This window comes from Tribolium castaneum, chromosome 9 (assembly GCF_031307605.1).
Source record: "Tribolium castaneum strain GA2 chromosome 9, icTriCast1.1, whole genome shotgun sequence".
Taxonomy (NCBI): domain Eukaryota; kingdom Metazoa; phylum Arthropoda; class Insecta; order Coleoptera; family Tenebrionidae; genus Tribolium; species Tribolium castaneum.
This window is the reverse complement of record NC_087402.1, coordinates 12,775,803-12,794,807: the sequence shown is the minus strand read 5'-3', so window position 1 is coordinate 12,794,807 and position 19,005 is coordinate 12,775,803. Positions and strand designations below refer to the sequence as shown.

At 37.0% G+C, this 19,005-nt stretch overlaps 1 long non-coding RNA gene across 2 annotated transcripts in view; it reads right to left on the bottom strand.

The window, feature by feature from the left end:
- Positions 1-936: 936 nt before the first annotated feature.
- LOC107398941 (uncharacterized) overlaps positions 937-19,005 on the bottom strand; it is a 39,484-nt gene continuing 21,415 nt past the window's right edge. Inside the window, exons 1-4 of one of the 2 annotated variants that reach the window (XR_010335408.1) lie at positions 15,402-18,194; positions 15,045-15,346; positions 1,498-3,096; positions 937-1,454 (exon numbers count right to left, since the gene is read on the bottom strand). This is a non-coding gene — a long non-coding RNA (uncharacterized LOC107398941). Of the gene's footprint in view, positions 1,455-1,497; positions 3,097-15,044; positions 15,347-15,401; positions 18,195-19,005 lie in introns of those variants that run through there. The other variant, XR_010335407.1, reaches the window with a different exon arrangement.

Genomic DNA, 19,005 nt, shown 5'->3' with positions numbered 1-19,005 from the left:
GTGGGAACGCTGTTATTAATTAATTGGCGATTGAGGAACAAAAACGTCGATTCTATCACATCTCGACATCATCCAGAGACTTTTGCAAACATCCTGTCAATCTTTCGAAGATATTGACGCATTGTTTATCAACTTTAAACAATATTTCTTGTTAGTTACGTAGGCCACAGATCCAGTGACGTCACGCAACCCCTATAAATAGTTGCCGCTTGGAAGAGGAAAAGCAGACAGTGTTTGTACGTCTTTTCGGAGACAACGCTTGCACTCGTCTCACTGCTGTAGTTGAGCTTCTTTGTCTTCGACGGGTTGAGCCAACTAGCTTTGCGTTGCAAACTCATTTTTTCCACCGACGGGTCGGAAAGACTGTTTGAAGTAACTCCTGGTGCTGGATGCAAATCCTTGGCAGCTTCTTAGTCTCCGACGGGTTGAGCGCCAACTTCAAATAAAGGATTAATTCAGTTACCAACTTAATTCAGGTGCAGCTTCTTTGTCTTCGACGGGTTGAGCGCACCAGCCGCCAGTTTTGATGAGCTTCTTTGTCTGCGACGGGTTGAGCCAACTAACTCACGAAGCCGATCAATCTTTCCCGCCGACGGGTTGGAAAGATTGTTTGAGAAATAGTCTCCTGGAGTTGAACGAAAATCTCAGGCAGCTTCTTTGTCTCCGACGGATTGAGCGCCTCTTCAAAAGATGAGATTGGTTCAGCTTTCAGTTGGGGTTTTTCACCATGGCAGCTTCTTTGTCTGGGACGGGTTGAGCGCCAAACGGTTAAATGTACCTCGAGAGAAACCTCCAGGTCTCAAAGAGACAAACTCTTCGTCACACCACCAGGATCACCATCTTCGACGGTGGGAAGTCTCAGGGGAGGATCTTTATCTAACTCTTTTCTTTTTCAGAGCGTTAATTAATCCTTTCTTTTTACAGGGCGTTAATTAATCTTTTCTTTTACAGAGCGTTAATTATTCTTTTTTCCACAGAGCGCAAACTTAATCCTTTAATGTCATTTATTTTACCAGACTTTCGCTTACTGTAAAAATACTTAAGTTTAGTTAGGAGCACGTGATATGTACGTGTTGAATTTGACGAGAGCTCTTTTGCTTAATTAAAACAAACTGTTGATTACGAAGGCTTAATTTGGCTGCATGTTTGAGTAGTAACTATCTTTCTGTCTCCCTTTGGAACTTGCCATCACACTAGGGAAAAAGACCTCGGCAGTCCCAGTGAGTGCAATGGCCCAACTACAAAACATGCCAATTCAAAAGAGAGCCTAGCTTTTCCCCCGGGGCTTGGGGAGAGATGTATACCCAAGGTTAGGGAATGGAGAGCACGCGGTGGTCGGAACCTCTGGGAGTCCCTCTTGCAACCGTCTTTCTAGAATCACCAGGTTGGGTCCGAGTAATCAACTTTGCATTCAAATTTCCCGCTCAGTTCTCCGAGATTCAACACTCGATTAGCTGGTTGCCTAGATATAGTGTTTAACTTGTTGTCTATACTCACTTCTGAATTGTATAACGTGTTGCATACTATCACCAATGACTGTAAATTTAGTGAATAAACATTTTGGGCCGAACTCTGCGTTTTCTTTTCCCAGACACACAGTGCTTGAAATAACGAATCTCCAAATCTACACGACAACGTAGCGGTCTTCCAAACAATCTCTAGACGATCACCTCAAAACTAAATATTTTGACAAGGCCAGACCCCCGAACGGTTACACTAAACTAAAATAAAAGCCAGAGGCCTAAAATATCAGTTTATTCGGAATAATAATTAACAGCTTGTTTCGTCAAATGTAACAACCCGACTCAACTTTATGGTTTTCTTCCAAGACGGTACAGCCGCCCTCAAGTAGTTTCCAACCCCACAGGTCCTGTCGCATTGTTTGTTTTTGGAAACAGGGCGTCTCTCCTCGGTCTCACCGAGAGTAATCCCTCATCCTCGCGTACCTCCCGACATCACCCTCCCCCCCGGGCGACAATCCCTGCTGGGATTGTATTACCTTAAACTAACTTAACCTAATACAAAATGGCAAGAATTTAATGTTGGGTACAAAATATACAAACACAATATCCCGAAAGTAATAACAATATTTGTATACGACAAGACATAAGGTCAGCTGCTGGGTTCAAAAATTTCGTTTATGTAGGTACAGTTTTATTGCAGTTACATGACAAGAACTTGACGCACTTAGTACTTTTAGTCACCAGAAGAAGTAGTGTTTGTTGTCACCACACTTTCCTCAACGGGTAGGTTTCTGGCAGACTTGTAAATACGTGGCGGATAGTAACGGGTCCTAGGTTTGAGTACAGAATTTCGGTGTGGCCGAAAGGTCATGGTTTTTGGGTCCTGGTATTTAGATTTTGGGACTGGCTTATCGGTGATCATAGTCTCCTGGGAGATCCTTTTTTGACGTTTTTGTCTGGATCTCGAAACCCTTTTGTAGTCAGTGTCGTAATCCACTTTTTGTTGAGTGTGGTCATGTGCGTACGCTTCTAGTGTCGTTGGGTCATTTGATACCTTTGTCTCCCAGCAGTGGAGTTGACCGTTGCCAAAGTTGATGTCGTGTACCGAGAACACAAAGTTATTATTAACTTTTTAGAAATTATAATGAAAAAATTTTAAGTGCTACTTTTACATTGATGCTAAACATTTAACAGAAACTAAGTTTACCCTAATCAATCTTAGCTAACGTCATGTTACTTTTATTAATAGTGATTTTTTGTTAGTGTTTTTTTTGCATCATGTCAAAAACTTAGTGTGGTTACCACTCTAAGCACGTTGATAGCACCCCTTTTTTTTAATTTAACTTTTCTGTTGTTGAGTATTGCAAGAGCATTTATTTAATAATACGCGCATTATTAACGTAAATTCTCAAGCAAACTCTTAGTTACCTAACTTGACTCCCTAATAATAGCGGTTAATATTTTTCCCCAGCGTATATCGTCGATGTCCTGGACGTCCTCCACTTCTAGGATGTGCTTTTTCACGCTCTTTCGATCTTCTGCGTGATCTTCCTCCTCTTCCTCCAACTTTATCTTCTTTCGGAGCCCCGACTGTTTTTTCAAGTTTATTTTTTCGGCATTGTTTTGACTAATTCTGCAATATAATTTTATTTTTTTAAAAATTAAATACAGTATAAATGTTATTAGGGCGGTTCCTAAAAGCCCAATGATAGTGTCATGTGATATGTTTGTTGAACTACCCTGAGGCTCGAGCCGTCCCTGCTTGTGACAACACCAATAGCTCGTTTCTTTTTTGAAAAATTAGATAAGCTACTAATATAGATAAAATCGTATTCCAGATTAATAACAAAGTATCCCCGTGTTGACCATATACATCCCCATAGCTTATTTCTGGGATTTGCTCGAGCGCCTTAGATACTACTTTTATGAGTTCTTTGTTAGAAGTTAAATTTATGTAAGGAATGTCCATAGTCCAATTTTAATTTATCTCTTCCACAATGTTTTTGAATTTTGGGGTATTTACCTGTAGTGTTGGATTAAGTATATAATTTTGTAGCTTTGACCAAGCTGCTGGAATTATGTGAGTTATTTCGCTTACGTGAGGGATATTTTCCCCACAAGGGTAACGTTTTAGAATAATTTCGTTGTAATTGCTTTTGACGTAGCAGTTACATGGAAGTTTAATTTTTATAGCCTCTGAATGCCTTTCAGTCGTTTTTGGAATCTGAGTTTCAAAACTTTCGCAAATAATTTTGGTACCCGGTTCCGGGTGTGTTATAATAAAATCGTCTTCATCTATTTCCGAAATGATTGTAGAGTTTGACGTGTGGCAATTTATGGGGCAATTATTACTTTTCTCTTTCACTGAAGCTCCTTTAAATAATAACCGGGCACAACCTGAGCCGTGTAAATGATCTGAACTGAAACGTAGTATAAAACATAGTTTTTCGTGATAAGGTTTGCAATTGTGAAGAGAGCTACCTGAAATTTGTCTTATTTGGTTTTCGAAATAAGATTGTTTAGAAATTGCCAAAAAGCTTAATTCATGTATAATGGTACAGGTTTGATTATACCACTCAAATGGTGTTGTTATTAACTCGTAAAATTGCCACGATTTTCTTTTTTGATTTATTAGAATTCTAACATGTATTAAAATTTTGGTTTTACTAAATGTATATTCACATGGAAATTCTGGAAGAGGAATGGCCAGTCCCTGTCCAGCCTTTTCAAGCTCTAAACTTAGCCTATTTAAATCGTGTTTTAAAATGTCTGGGGATAGTAATGACATTGGTATATGATGTTGATTACACGAATTTATAATATTTTGTCGTTTTGTTGCTCTAGCAATCTGTGTTATATGTTTTAAAGTTTGAAATTGATTTTTTAAAATGGATATTATTACATCATGTTGTACATCATTTGTTTCCAAAACTTGGTTTGTAATTTTGTTTATATAGTTTTCCAGTGAATAAATTTTTGTTTCTGTGTAATTGAATGCTGTGATGCTTTCTTGTTCAAATTTTAAGAATATTTCTGAATTTTTTTAAATTTGCGTTACCGTTTTTGACAATGCACTGTTTAGTATTAAAATTTGATGTTTTAAGGTCTCTTTATTTGAAATTACAGAATTTATTTTGTGATCAGTGGCAACAGCACAACAATAATTTAGAGCATCGCCAATGAAATCTAGAGCTCTCTTATAACGACTACTTTGAGGGTTACTTTCAAGAGTTTCATAATTTTCGTTAAATGGTTTCATGTTATACCCGGTCTGTTGTGAATTTATTTCTTTTTTCAACGCGATATTTAATATTTCTAAATGGTTTAAAATTTGACATTCCTCTATGCTGTTCTTTTGATTTTTTCAAAATGGACGCATTTTATTTTCGGTTTCTGCTTGAGACGGTTCGAGCCAGAGTGTTTCGTAAATTAAAGGAATTGACGCCTCATAATTTATTGTGTCTGGTAATTTTCGCCAAAACGCTCCTGACGTAATCTCCAAAATATTTTCTGCTGATATTAAGAGCAAACATAAAACCCTATGTAAAAAAAAACATTATTATTTCGATTATAGCAAACTTACTTATTTTACGTATTTTTCTTTTTTTATATGAAAACATTTATTTATTTATTCATTTGTACTTGAATTTTCGTCGTTGCTATCGGAAGGAGGATTTTTAGGAGTAGGTAAAAACGATTCGTAATAATGCTGTTAGAATTTAGTTTAATTTAGTTTGGACTCAAAGGGTGGTTTTTTAGTTTTATGTGGTGGCGCGCGTGTGACCATGAAGAAGTTGGTGTTGAGTTCTTGGTTTTAAAAAGCGCATCTAGTTGTTCGTTCCACTTCGTGGTTTTTCTCCGAAAGAACAAACCGGCCGGCGAAGATTTTTCCATAAGACGCCAAAAGGTAAGAACCACCCCAAGCTCGCCGCTCTCGTTAGTTTTATTTCACTCTTTTTCTCTTGTAATTGAACTGCCCATACGAATTTAGCCGCTTATATTTTTTTTGGTCCGTCCAGCCCGGATGCAAAGTGCATTCGGAACCATTGCTGTTAGTTTAAATTCGTTTCAATTCGCAAATTCGTATGGGTAAATTCTCTGAGCTTGTTTCGTCGTTTCGTAATTACAGTTTTTCGGTTCAATATGTCGCGTCCTAGAACAGGTATTGGTTATCTCGCTTATTCGCTGGGTTTTTGCTTTCGGGTTATCGCTTTTTCTCGCTCTTTTCGTTGTTGTTTCGAATTGTTAAATCGATTTATTTTTATTTCGTATTTAAAATCCAGGATTTGAATATGGCCCCTAAATCCATAAAAAAATGTAGTGCCCTTCGGGAGACCGCTATTACGCAAATGAACGAGTTAAAAAAGGTAGCGGAGGTGGCTGATCGTCAAGAAGCGCTTTACGAAAGTTCTTATCCTGAATTTAAAGCTCGCTATAAATTTATTGAACGCATATACGGGGATTTTTATCAATATCATAACACAATAATTGGTACGTTGGCAAACAGTGATGAGGAGTTAACCCAAGAAAAAGAAATTCAGGCTGCATTTGATAATGATTATTATTTTGTTCATATGGTGTTCGAGCGCGTTTTTAAATCAAAGCCAACCTTTGAACGTTCGCAGTCAAATCAGTCTGAAACCACTAATAAAGATCACATTCAATTGCCTCGGTTGGAGTTGTATAAATTTAGCGGAGAATTAAAAACTTGGAAAACATTTTTGGACATGTTCAACTCAACAATTCATAAGAATGGGTTGTCAGACGTGGAAAAATTCAGTTATTTAATTTCGTCTCTTAGTGAGGAGCCACTATCAATTGTTAGTCGTATTCCTATGGTAGACACTAATTATCAAATCGCATACGATGCTCTCGTTAAAAGATACGACAACAAGAGATTGCTTGCGACGCACTATTGGAACCAAATCGAAAATGTCCCTTCGTTGACAGAGAATTATACATCGTCGCAACTTAGAACATTGTTGTCCACATTTGAGGAAAATTTGGCGGCATTAAAAATGTTACAATTTCCAGTCGAAAGTTGGGATTTTGTGTTATTTAATATGCTGTTGAAAAGGCTTTGCTCGTCGTTAGTTAGTCGTTTCGAACTCGGTCAAGATTCGCCAACCGCTGTCCCAACTTTTAAATCGCTAAGTGAATTTTTGCTTTAAATGTCGCAAGCCTCGGACAATGTTTCTCAAAATGTCACTCCAAATACGTCGAAATTAACGCAAAAGGTTCCAAAAATTGTTTCTTCTCCTGCTAAACCTCTACAAGGTTCGGTATTCCTTGTAAATTCGGAAAACTCCAAATGTGCCTTATGCAATCGCGATCATCTCATCTATAAATGTCCCACATTTCTCGCAAAATTACCACAATCTCGTTATGAAAAAGTCGAAACAGTGGTGTCTTAATTGTCTTGGTGCTAAACATTTATTGCGCAATTGCAACTCGTCGTCGACTTGTCGAGACTGTCATCAACGCCATCATTCTCTTTTGCATTTTGTTAGTTCGAATACGCTCTCAACTCAGTCCAAACTCGCAACAATTTCGGAAAATCCAATCGCTCTAATAGATACTTCCCCTAAATCGCTAGATTCGCCTACTCGCATTAATTCGCTCACTAATTTGATTCCGTCGCAGTTTGTATTGTTGTCTACCGCTGTAGTTGAAGTCCAGGGTTCGTTAGGACAGTTCCAAGAAGTTCGCATCCTCTTAGATAGCGCTAGTCAAGCGAATTTCATTACAAAAAATTGTGCAGAGCGCTTAGGATTATCACGCAAAATCTCGACCTTTATAATTAAAGGCTTGGGAGGTATGAATGATAAGGCCTCAAAAGAGGTTTCATGCACTCTTCGATCGAAAAATGAGCCATCTATTCGTTTTTCAATTAACGCAATTCTTCTTGACAAAATTTGCGATGATATGCCAAGCGTATCATTCTCAACTTCCGGTTGGACCAACCTAATGAATTTGACATTAGCGGACAGTCAATTTAATCTTTCTCGTGGTATTGACATGTTATTGGAAGCGGATATTTTTCCTCTTAACTTAGAATCTGGTCGCCTTCTCGGAAATTCGGACGTTCCCACCGCTATGAACACAAAATTTGGTTGGATTCTTATAGGTCAATTTCGGTTAATAGTTTTTGCGCAACAATCGAATCATTCGACACAATACCTCTCGAAAACATCGTCAAACTCTTGGATGCCACCCGAAGATAAATTAGCAGAAAATAACTTTGCGTCGCTATTTTATCGTAGTAATTCTGGTCGATTTGTCGTTCCCATGTTGTTTAAAGAAGACGATCTTATTTTTCCCGGTTCGTTCGCTAACGCATTTCGGAGACTTCAGTCAATCGAGCGTCGTCTCATTAAAAACCCCTTGCTTTACGAAGACTATAAGGCCTTTATGAACGAATATTTAGATCTTGGCCACATGCAGCTCCTTACAAATGGAAATTCGTCGGATGGATATTATATTCCCCACCACTGTGTTATAAAGGCTGATAGTCCTAGCACTTCTCGCGTAGTTTTCGATGCCTCCTGTCCTTCGTCAGAAGGCAAATCTCTCAATGATAGTATATTTGTAGGTCCAAAACTTCAAAAGGACATTTTGACTATTCTTTCACGCTTTAGAGTTCATCCCATCGTGTTCACCGCAGATATACGACAGATGTATCGTCAAATTTTGATTCTTCCTAAACATTGCAAATTTCAGAAAATTTTGTGGAGAAACTCCCCACAGGAACCCGTTCAGGAATATCAGTTAAATACCGTTACCTACGGAGTGTCGTCTTCTCCCTTTTTGGCAATTCGCACATTAGGCGAACTTGAATCTCTGGAAAAAACTCGATTTCCTCCCGCTTCCGAAGTCCTGGTTAACGATGTTTATATCGATGACATTATTACAGGTTGCTCTCACTTCACGTGAAGCGAACAACCCAAAAAAATTCGAAAACTTGAAATACGGTTGCAGTTGTTCTCCTAAAAGGTATGAATGTAAATACGTGATAATTTTTTTCTGAGCGACATCTTTAAAAAGTTATTGGCTTCTAAAAGTTGACCAAATATTAAGCATAATGTTTTTGTAAAGTGTTATTCTAATTAGTAATTACACAAAATATAGCTTAAGATTTAAAATGGTGCTTTACACAGAAAATTCACTGTTTTTTTAGTTCTAAAATCAAATTTGCAATTTAAAAATTTTTTGATGTAGATAACCTAAAATTAAGTTTTAAATCCAAATTTTAGTAGCATGGACCGTTTTTATTACAAAAATAGCTTAAAGTAAATAGAGTTTACACCCTAAAATTTAAAGATTTAAAATTTACCACGAAACACGTTTGAAATTGGATACCAAAACAGTTTCCAAATTGAACTGAAATATTCATAAAAACGTAATATATATTTACAATCATGCTTTCTAGGAAAATATTTTTCCGAATATGACAGAATTTCAGGTTGTCAATTTTTTTTCGTTGTCCGCTTCACGTGAAATGCCCTAAAAATTGATGCTTGCATTGAAATATCCCAACGAAAGCTTTTACAATTGTACCCCACGTATTACAGTTCATATTGGCACCTAAATTTACGACGCCACAAATGGCAATTCATAAATAATAGTAGTTTTTTATACAAGTAAAGCAAAGTTGTTCATTATTTGTGAGTGATGGATGTCTGAAAAGAGTGCAGAGCAGATAATGCCTACTTTTCTTTACGTGTATAATACAACGTTTCCTCTTATAGGTACATCGAGAAATTTTTGTAAAATTTTTTCACCGATAGAATAAAAAAAAACACCAAAGGACTACTTTATTCAATCGAATTAGTGTTGTATGGCTTTAATTGAAGAAATTTATAACAAGTGTTCAGTATTTGTTCCGGTCGTAGTTTGCTGTGGTTTTCTTTTTCTAGCATAAACGTAGGTTGCGTGATTAGTTCATATGGTGTGCTGTCAACTGTCTAAATGTTGTTTTATTTTTGCATTTAAGAGTTTTTGATAAAAATCACATTGCAAATCATGATAATTGAATCCAGACGTCTAAGAATTTACTCTGCAAGCATTATCTGAGTTTTACGTGTGAATTTTTGACCGCATTTTCTTATGTGGTCTGCACCTAACCTAACACTGAGAGCTGTCATCTGTCTTTGTTTTGTAATGTTAACCGAGACATACGTTTTTTGTGACAATTGCCACACATGGGCGATCTTAAAAACTATTGTGGTGGAAATTGGGTACTCTTGGTATAATCTCTTGTGAGTTGTCATAGTAACAGGTTAGTCAATTCCACCACAACGGTTTTTATGAAAGTGAACCAAAAGTAGTTGTATTGCTTACCCTAATCCGGGTACGTTATGTAAATCAATTTTCTCAATTTTCCCTTTTAAGGCGATATGACCCACATTCATATCCGATTTTGACACTGACAATTGTTTATAAAAAAAACAGACCATAACTAAATTAGCATTCCTTTATTGGGAGAGTTGAGAGACTGAACGTCGAATTGAGCCGATTTTGTATTATGTGAATAAGGTATATATTTCAATTCTTTTTTTAATAAAATTTTTCTTTTTAACTTATGTCAGAGGTTTATGTCAAAAATAATTTCAAGGATATAATTTTTGTCAAATGCATAAAATGATATAATTTTACGTCAAATTTAACCAGGGACGTAGGAAACGTACAAATTTTAGGTTCACTATTTAAAAAAAGAAAATAATTAATTACTTACAAACATTAATGTTCACATTTCTGAAATTTTTCGATATTTATTTTAATATTAAATATATAACTTAAAACATGCTTCATTGCTAAAAATGCTTGTCTTTCGGTCACAATTTTTAGTTAAACATCTCGTCCCTTACTTTAGCCATCAAGAATTCTTCATATTTCCCGTCGTCTTTTTAAATTTCCCAAAAAATTATATTGAATGCCTTCTCGTGTGAAAAACGTAACAAAATCGTCAATTCCAATAACTTTATAATTTGAAACAGAGTCTGAAGTTTACGTAGATGCTAAAGGCGGCCAAGCAGCCACAAGTTCAACTTTCCTAAAAATTAAACCCAATTTTGGATTCAAGTACCTACGTATCTTGTAAATGCATAGACAAATTCCCAAAATCTCATCGATACATAACATCGATTATGTACATCGGTACATAACAATATTTAGACAATCCACTTTTCCAAATGCTTCTTAATAATAAACGTAAAACTTGTCTGGAAAAGATATTGTCGCAATCCGATCCCAACGAACCCAAGAACAATGACGTGCTATTTCCTTACCGAGAAGCAATTGGATGTTTAATGTTCGCCGCAATTTCCGCGCGTCCCGATATTATGTACGCGGTAAATGTAGTGAGTCGTTACCAAAACAATCCAACAATCGCTCACGTAAACGCCGTGAAACGGATCTTCAAATATTTAAAGGGGACTAAGGAGCTTGGGAATCCTCTACAACAACTCCGGTAAACTCATCGGATACTCGGATGCCGATTATGCGAACGACATCGATTCCAGGAAGTCGACAAGCGGCTTCGTTTTCAAACTGGGAGACGGCGCCATCACCTGGTGTAGTCGTCGTCAAAGGTGCAACTCCCTATCTACAACGGAGGCCGAGTACGTGGCAGCTTCGGAAGCTACCAAGGAAGCAGTGTGGATAAGTGGCCTCTTAAGTGAAGTGGGTGAAAAGTGCGGTGGTGTCGCTTTGTGCGTTGACAACCAATCAGCGATTAAGCTTGTTAAAAATCCAATGTATCATAAACGCACTAAGCATATCGATGTCCGATATCACTTTGTACGTGAGAAATATGAGAATGGAGATATTGTCTTGAAATATGTACCATCGACTGAACAAGTCGCCGATGTGTTTACTAAAGCATTATGTTATGCGAAATTTAATGTTTTTGTTTTGAATTTGGGAATGTTGTTCATTAGTCCCACTGTGTAATTTTTTTTTGTTTGTTTCTTGTATTTTGTTCTGATGTACTCTAATTAATGTAAGTTGTTTAAAAAAAAATGTAACAAATTCCGGCAGAATACGGGGGAGTGTTGGGAATTACATTGTATTCAGTCGCGAATTTGTGCCCTACGAGTACTTATTGTTAATACGCATGTTCAACTTGAGATGTAAGATCCTAGAGAGGAAGTAAGTGTCGATGTGTAGTCGCCGACATGTAGACTCGCAACTCTCGGTTATTGTTTCCTATTCTTTTCTGCTCGTTTTATTAATATATTAACCGTATTATCAACTGTGTTTCAATACTACCCACCACTGCTCGACCACCCTCACAACAACTTATACTGCGTTGTAATCTTTCTTGGATTCATTATATAAGATTACGTATTTTTTGCTTGAATTTTTTTTTACTTTTTTACTATAAGGGTCAAAAACTTTAGTTGTTAGTTGGTTGCTATTTACATTCGCAAAAATATTGTCTATTCTTGTTTCACTTGCAGAAGTTACTCGAGCATTTTGTTTAATACATTTATATATATATATATATATATATATATATATATATATATATATATATATATATATATATATATTTTCGTATGACAGAAAAAAAAGGACAATAGTACATTGTATGTAGAAGAAATCACAAAACTTTTATAGTAGATAACCAAGTTTTAGCTTGTGGCGACAGTTGATGGATTTCATTGAAGCCTCCTTGAAAACTTGTAATTTGGCATTCTTCAACAAGATGTTGAATTGTTTCTTCCACGTGGCCACATTGGCAATACGGATTTTCTGTAGCCTTCCATTTAAACAACATTGACTTACATCTGGCATGGCCAGTTCCTAGTCTGTTTAATTTCACCCAGACCCACCGTGGTTGATCCATTCCAGGTACCCTTTTTGATGGATCTTCTATTAAATCTTTATTGAACAGGTGGATATTAGACCATATATTGCGCCACTCATTAATGATGAAAAAGTTTTCGATGTTAAACGTTTCCACCCAAAAAGGTTTTCTAGATTTTAATCGATTTTTATATTTTTACATTTATAAAGACCATATGACGTAAATGTATTTTTACAGGTGATAGAATATTTGCTACTTACATTATAGTTTATGTTAAAATCTCCTAAAACAAGTATGTTTTTTTCGCATGAAAAAAAAACTAAATTGTTAACTAGTGTATTGAAATAATTGTTGATTTTCCCTGAAGGAGAGCGATAAGTGCATAAAAGGATTATATCTAAATCTACAATCTCTATCGCTGAAAACTCTGCCTCAAATTCTAAGCTATTCACTTTACACGGTTTGACATTCACATTTTTTTTTCACATAAATACTACTTATTCCTCCACCTTTTTTGAGCTCTCTACAAAAGAGTGTAATTAACTTATACCCTTTAAAAACTACTGTATCAATAATTTCTTATGTCAACCAAGTTTCTACAAAGCATAATACTCCTACGTCATTGCAATTTAAGAAATGTTGTAACACTATCGCACTTATTAGAGATACTCTATATATTTCTATGAAATATTGTCTTCTCTAGATTTCATAACCTGAAATTTCCTAACTTAAATAACCTTTGGCAAGGTTATTGTTTTGTCTCTTTGCTCTTGGTCGTTCAGAAAATAAATTTTTGACAACAAGTCCTTGTGGCCAAAAATCTGGATCGTATACAATGGGTAATAGCGACAAACTTAACAATACTTTAAACGCCCTGCTTATTAATTTTTCTATCGTTTGCAACCAGTTCACAGTGAGTTTTTCCTCCTGCATACGATCTTGAAGATAGCTATTAACACTTGCTCCTCGCTAACCTTTGGTGTTGGCATTTTTAGAATATTTTGAGAATCGCAGTCTTTGATAAATTAAACTAAATTGAATCAAGTGGATTGTCCAAGTTTGATAAATTAATTGTTGACGCAAGATCGCACTTGGATGATTTTTACATTTTGGGTGAGATCAGGTGTTTTCGGCGATCAAAAACACGGTTTTAACACGGCTGAGGGACACCTACTCGCCAAATTTCATCGAAATATATTTACTTTATGAAGAGTTATTGTGGTTCGCAGAAAAACCGGTCAGAAAAAAAAATATAAATATGCGTATGGTGGTAATGCCATCACCCAAGTGCCAGAGTTTTCAGGTCGCATCTACAGCCTCTGACCTGACCTAACGACCACTAGTAGTGACCGGGACCGACGGCTTAACGTCTCCTCCAAAAGACGAGTTAGTTGCGATGTTTTGGCATTACATTATCCGGTCACCCATCCAAGGAATGACCGGGGTCAGAGCTGCTTAACTTCATAGATTAATTATAATCTATGAAATCAGCTGACCTATGCAACTAACCGGTCAGAAGGATGGCCAGACACAAAAAAATCACTTTTTTTTCGACATAGAATCAATGGATACGAAAAACTAACACCTAGATAAAAACAAATTGAAAAATGGATAAATACAAAATATTCAATTTCTGTAAAAAGGATTTTTGAATTTTGCGGGAATGTGCCATCCTGAGAAAAAGTGCATTTATTTAAAGAACGGTTCCGCAATGGTTTGAGTTAGCGAACGCATAAAAGTCATAGATAAAGCGCATAAATTCACCATCTTCAATTAAAATCAAAGTTTGTACACTGTTCAGAAATATTCCTCTGTAAACGCCATTGGTGAATTCTATAAGGTTTAAGTTACAATTCCATCTAAATAACGCTAAAAAGCTTTTAATTCAAAAACAACAACAAAAATTGTTTAAAAATAACAGCAAAAATGATTAGTCAAAATAAAAAATCATTGTATGATAATTTCAAATACTCTCTCTGCTCAAAAATATTTAGGTGTTTATGAACTCTGTAATTCTGATGCGCTGTGCCGCTTTTCTTAATTGACTCGGTTGTTTGGAGTTCCTATAGTTATGTGACAAGCTAAAAAACTCATGTCTTTTGTGACGTCATTATTTTTCAAAATACTATGGAAAGAGACTAAATTATAATGTTTCGTACGAATTAGAGCAGAAGAGAGCCGAATTAGATCATCATTTAGTGCAAAGCCATGTCAGTATATTTGTTTAAATTTTTATTATAAACATTCTCATCCTGCTCGAAGGATCACCCTGACACGTGCATGAAAACTTCGATCAGGAGAGACGTCACCATATTTTGTTCCGTTTCACATTTTGTTCCGTTTATTGCGATATGTAATACTTCCACATTGTTTTAAAATGCGACTCGGCTTATTTTTATCTAAAGATATGAAGACGTTAAAGTCATATTAGGATTGCTCGTTCGTTGTTAATTTTTAATTTTCAACCTCTTACACCAAAGATTCAAAAGTGTTATTTAAATCGGTATTTTGTCAACGAATGACAATTTCTCACATTTAGGTTTTCCTTCAATATATTAATTTTAGAGTTATTTGAGTATTATTTTGGACTATAATTCGGTGATCTCACAAGTTAGGGCTGACTCATCTTACGCTAAATAAATTTTAATCGCTCTGTTGTTGGAACCCGCTCGACCAAAAAAAATTGAAATGTCAATTATTTCGTTTTTCAGGAAAAACTTAAAAACCCGCCACAGACAATTTGTCGCAGTCGGTAGGATAACACCCCTTACCATCTCCTGAGCTCTCCTATAGTTTGCCTCATAAGTGCTTCGACTAAATATCGACACCTCCGTTCCGGGGTACCTCTCCAAAATGTCCAATTTTAATTTGTCATCCACTCTTTTTCTGTTTTCAACAAATATCATTGTTTTCTTCTCACTTTCAAGATCATCGAGATAATTGTTCTCGTTCTCCTCGTAATTGGTTATTGAGAAGTTGCTCTCTCGTCTCGTTCTGTCGAAGGTGGTTGCACTTATTCCAATCATGCCCATCTTCCTTCTCTCAGCAAAGCCTTCTCCTTTTTTGAGCAATCCTAAGGTGGCAGCCGGTTAGAAGTGACAGGTAGTCTCATGACACGTTACCTTTACTTTTACACAGGGATGTGACTGGAGTATTCTTCTCACGAGGAAGCCGATGCCTCCCATTTCTCGGGCGATAACTCTGGTCGGGGCCAACATACACAATCTACGCTTTTCTTGCTTGACCTGCACCAGTTTGGGATTATTCATCTAGTTTTACCAGAACCGCACGCAATGTCTTCTGAGGTAGTATCTTCCTATTTTCAACTCCTTCTCTAGTCCGACAACTTCCTGTGGCTCCCTTACAAGGAAGTTGCTAAACACACCGTCCCCAATAAAGCACCAATACCCAACCAATCCAACGGGAACTCTCTTATTCGAATAACATAGATGAGGGCTCCACTCATTCTCACCGGTAGATATACAATATTCATAGCCATAAGTAGGGTGCCGTTGGGACAGTCAATCTTCTCCAATATGGACCTAACAGTCGTTTCACAAATTCCATCTAGGGTCAACGTGGCGTAAGCCACCACCTCCTAGGTCTCGGCCGATAGCATTTAGCCACGTCTAAAAGAGGATCGCTGAAGATGTAACTCAGAAGTTCTCCTCTTTCATGTTCTAGTTCTTCTCTTCTGGTTACGTGTTTCTAGATGTGCAAAACTCCCTAGTAATTAAAGCTCCCATCCGACGTGCAGTCTTCCGAGAATAAGGTCTTAATAGAACTCAACCAGTTTAATCTCGCCTGGGTGATTGAATAAGGACTCCTCCCTCATTTCTCTTTTCTTTTTGAACATTCCAAAAACCAGAAGAAGAATTATTCCCTAGGTGGGGTATCCCAGAGCCACCAAAAAAACTCCGATTAAGTTGATTACTACCCCTTCATAAATTCCCATTACATCAATCTGGCAAATGTTATATCCTATTATCATTCCGTTGTTTCCAACGAAAAACTTCCTTGGGAGTTTTCCAGCCTTTTCCGTCTTCTGTTTTCTCCTGGATTCAACGTGGCCCGTAAATTGTCTATACTTGATTGGCCTATCTAGAATTACAAAAAGTCCAAGGAGTCCTAAATTCTACTACCACGACGGACAGGGGCTAATGTCGGGTACGCTATTAGGATGACCAAAGTCATTACTACCCCTTCTGCCAGCTGACCTGATCGGCCCCTCTTCATCTGATTCACTAAGAAACTCATTAGCAGTATGGATGCCATTACTGGTATCACTCCCATCACTGTCCGTTTCGTTGTTAAAGTTGCCAGCCAGGAGAGGAACCGGAATTTCGATTGTGCAGACTATATAGAATTAAAAAGGATAACAAAAACGGATTTCTTTCACCTGTCGGTTCTTCAGGAGACCGTTGATCAGTTGTCAGGAGCATGTTTTGTTCCATAATGGATATGGCTAGCGGTTATTTCGAAGTTGAACTACCTACACCCAGACGCTCGAGAAATCAGTGCTTTTAGCACACCCACAAGTCACTATAAATTCAAAAGAATGGGACTGAGAAATGCACCAAGCACATGGCATAGACTGATGTACTCAGTCTTTCTAAGACTTGTTGGAGCTGAATGCCTAGTGTACCTCAATGATGTGATAGTATTCAGTGCTCTTGGGACCTTGAGAAAAAACATCCAGAAAAACTCCAGAAACGTTTTTGACACGATGAGAGAAGCCAATTTAAAAATTAAATCCGACAAACTGCAATTTCTATATAAAGAAAGCAAAGTATTTGGGACTTATTATAACCACTGATGGAGTAAACACAGACCCAGAGAAAACGTGAATTGTAGAGACTTCTACTATATCAAGAAATCCAAAGGAAATTAGATCCTTTTTGGGACTTTGTGGTTTTTATAGAAGATTTATTCCTGAAATAGTGAAGCCACTAACGGAACTCACTAAAAAGGATAGAAAAACAAGCTAACTAAGGCTTTTAATACACGCTTCTGGAATTGAATGCAATCAGTGCCATGCTGTCACAACAATATGAAATTGAACATTTAGTCTGTTACGCTAGTTATCTTTTAAATGATGCTGAGACTCGATACAGTACCATAAAACGCGAAGCTTTATCTACGTATGGCCAGCAAAAGTACTTCCGAAATTATTTAACGGGACCAATATTCACTATCGTTACTGACCACCTACCGTTGAAATATCTCGTAACCATCCGAAATCCAAGTTCAAGACTTGTAAGATGGGCCCTTGAGTCTCGCAGAATATGACTTCGACTTATAATATAGACCAGGAAAACGACATCGCGTTGGTGACTTTACACGACTCCGTTGCCCTGAAGACGAGTTGACTGTAAATTTGATTGACCAAGATAAACCATACCCAGAATGTGCACCAATTATCTATGATCTTGAAGAAACTTTGAAAAATCGAGATGACTTTGAAGTTTAGGTTTAATCACAACAGGAAAGATTCTGTAAGACACCAAACGTACTTTGCTACAAACAACGAGCAGGAGACAAACGACAAGATAAATTCATAGTACCAAAACGTATGCAGAGAAAAATTCAGCTGAATCACGATTCAACTTTATGGCACATGGTGACAGAAAGAAGACCATAGAACTCGTTAAACGAAACAGCTATTAGAGGGGAATGACCCAAGTAATCCGAAAATATTGTAAAGTATGCCACTCATGTAACATTAGAAAAAAACACCCACAAAAACCGTCAGAACTTCAAACTGTACCAGTACCATCATGCACTTTTGGACTTGTTTCTATGGACATCGTACGACCACTTAATTTGACAAGTCACGGGCACAAATACATCCTAACAATCATGGATTATCTGACAAGAATGTGAAGCTCTTCCGGATATTAGAGCAGAGACTGTGGAAAAAGCTTTTGTCAATAAGGAATGTTGTCCTTCGCCATTAAGCACCCAGATATCTCTTAAAGGATTGCGGAGCGCAATTTGTGTCACGGATGTTTTATGAGATTTGTAAAAGCGTGGATATTGAGAAAATCCAAACAAGTCCTTACCGCCCAACTACCAACGGGGTGATTGAAAGAATGCATCATGTGTTGAAGACAATGCTCTCCCACAACGTTTCGTATGAAAATGATGATTAGGATGAGATCTTGATTTTTGTCATGATGGCATGACGATTCATCAAGCCACCAAACCTGATGTATGGAAGAGATATGGATTTGTTGCTCCTGTCAATTATTAAACCTGATAGAGTCCGTTTTAATGTTGACGAATACCATCCAGAAGAACTGATACCGCGTTTTTGAAAAGCTTTACAAAAACGCGTCCTATAATTTAGAACTAACAAACCAAGAAAGGGAAGATCGGATAAAGCTATATAAATGAAAAAAAATTCAAGATCACAAGGTAGGAGATCAAGTGTATACATTCAGGCACCACAGAGGAAGAAACTAGCTGCTAAATTCTACCCTAAGTAAAAAGAACTTTTTTGAATAATGGCACAAATTGGACCTGTAAATTAACGCATCCAATAAATCGGAGAAAACAAGGAAATGCTGGTTCACGATGGTCGTCTTAAACTTTGGATAAATAATGCTGAAAATGAAACAGAAGAATCAAAGTACCCCTGGAAGACCATTAAGTAGAAAGGAAATTGCTGACAACGAACCATTTGAGGTTCCGGAGTAATTTTATACTATCTCTGGTACCCATTGAGAGACC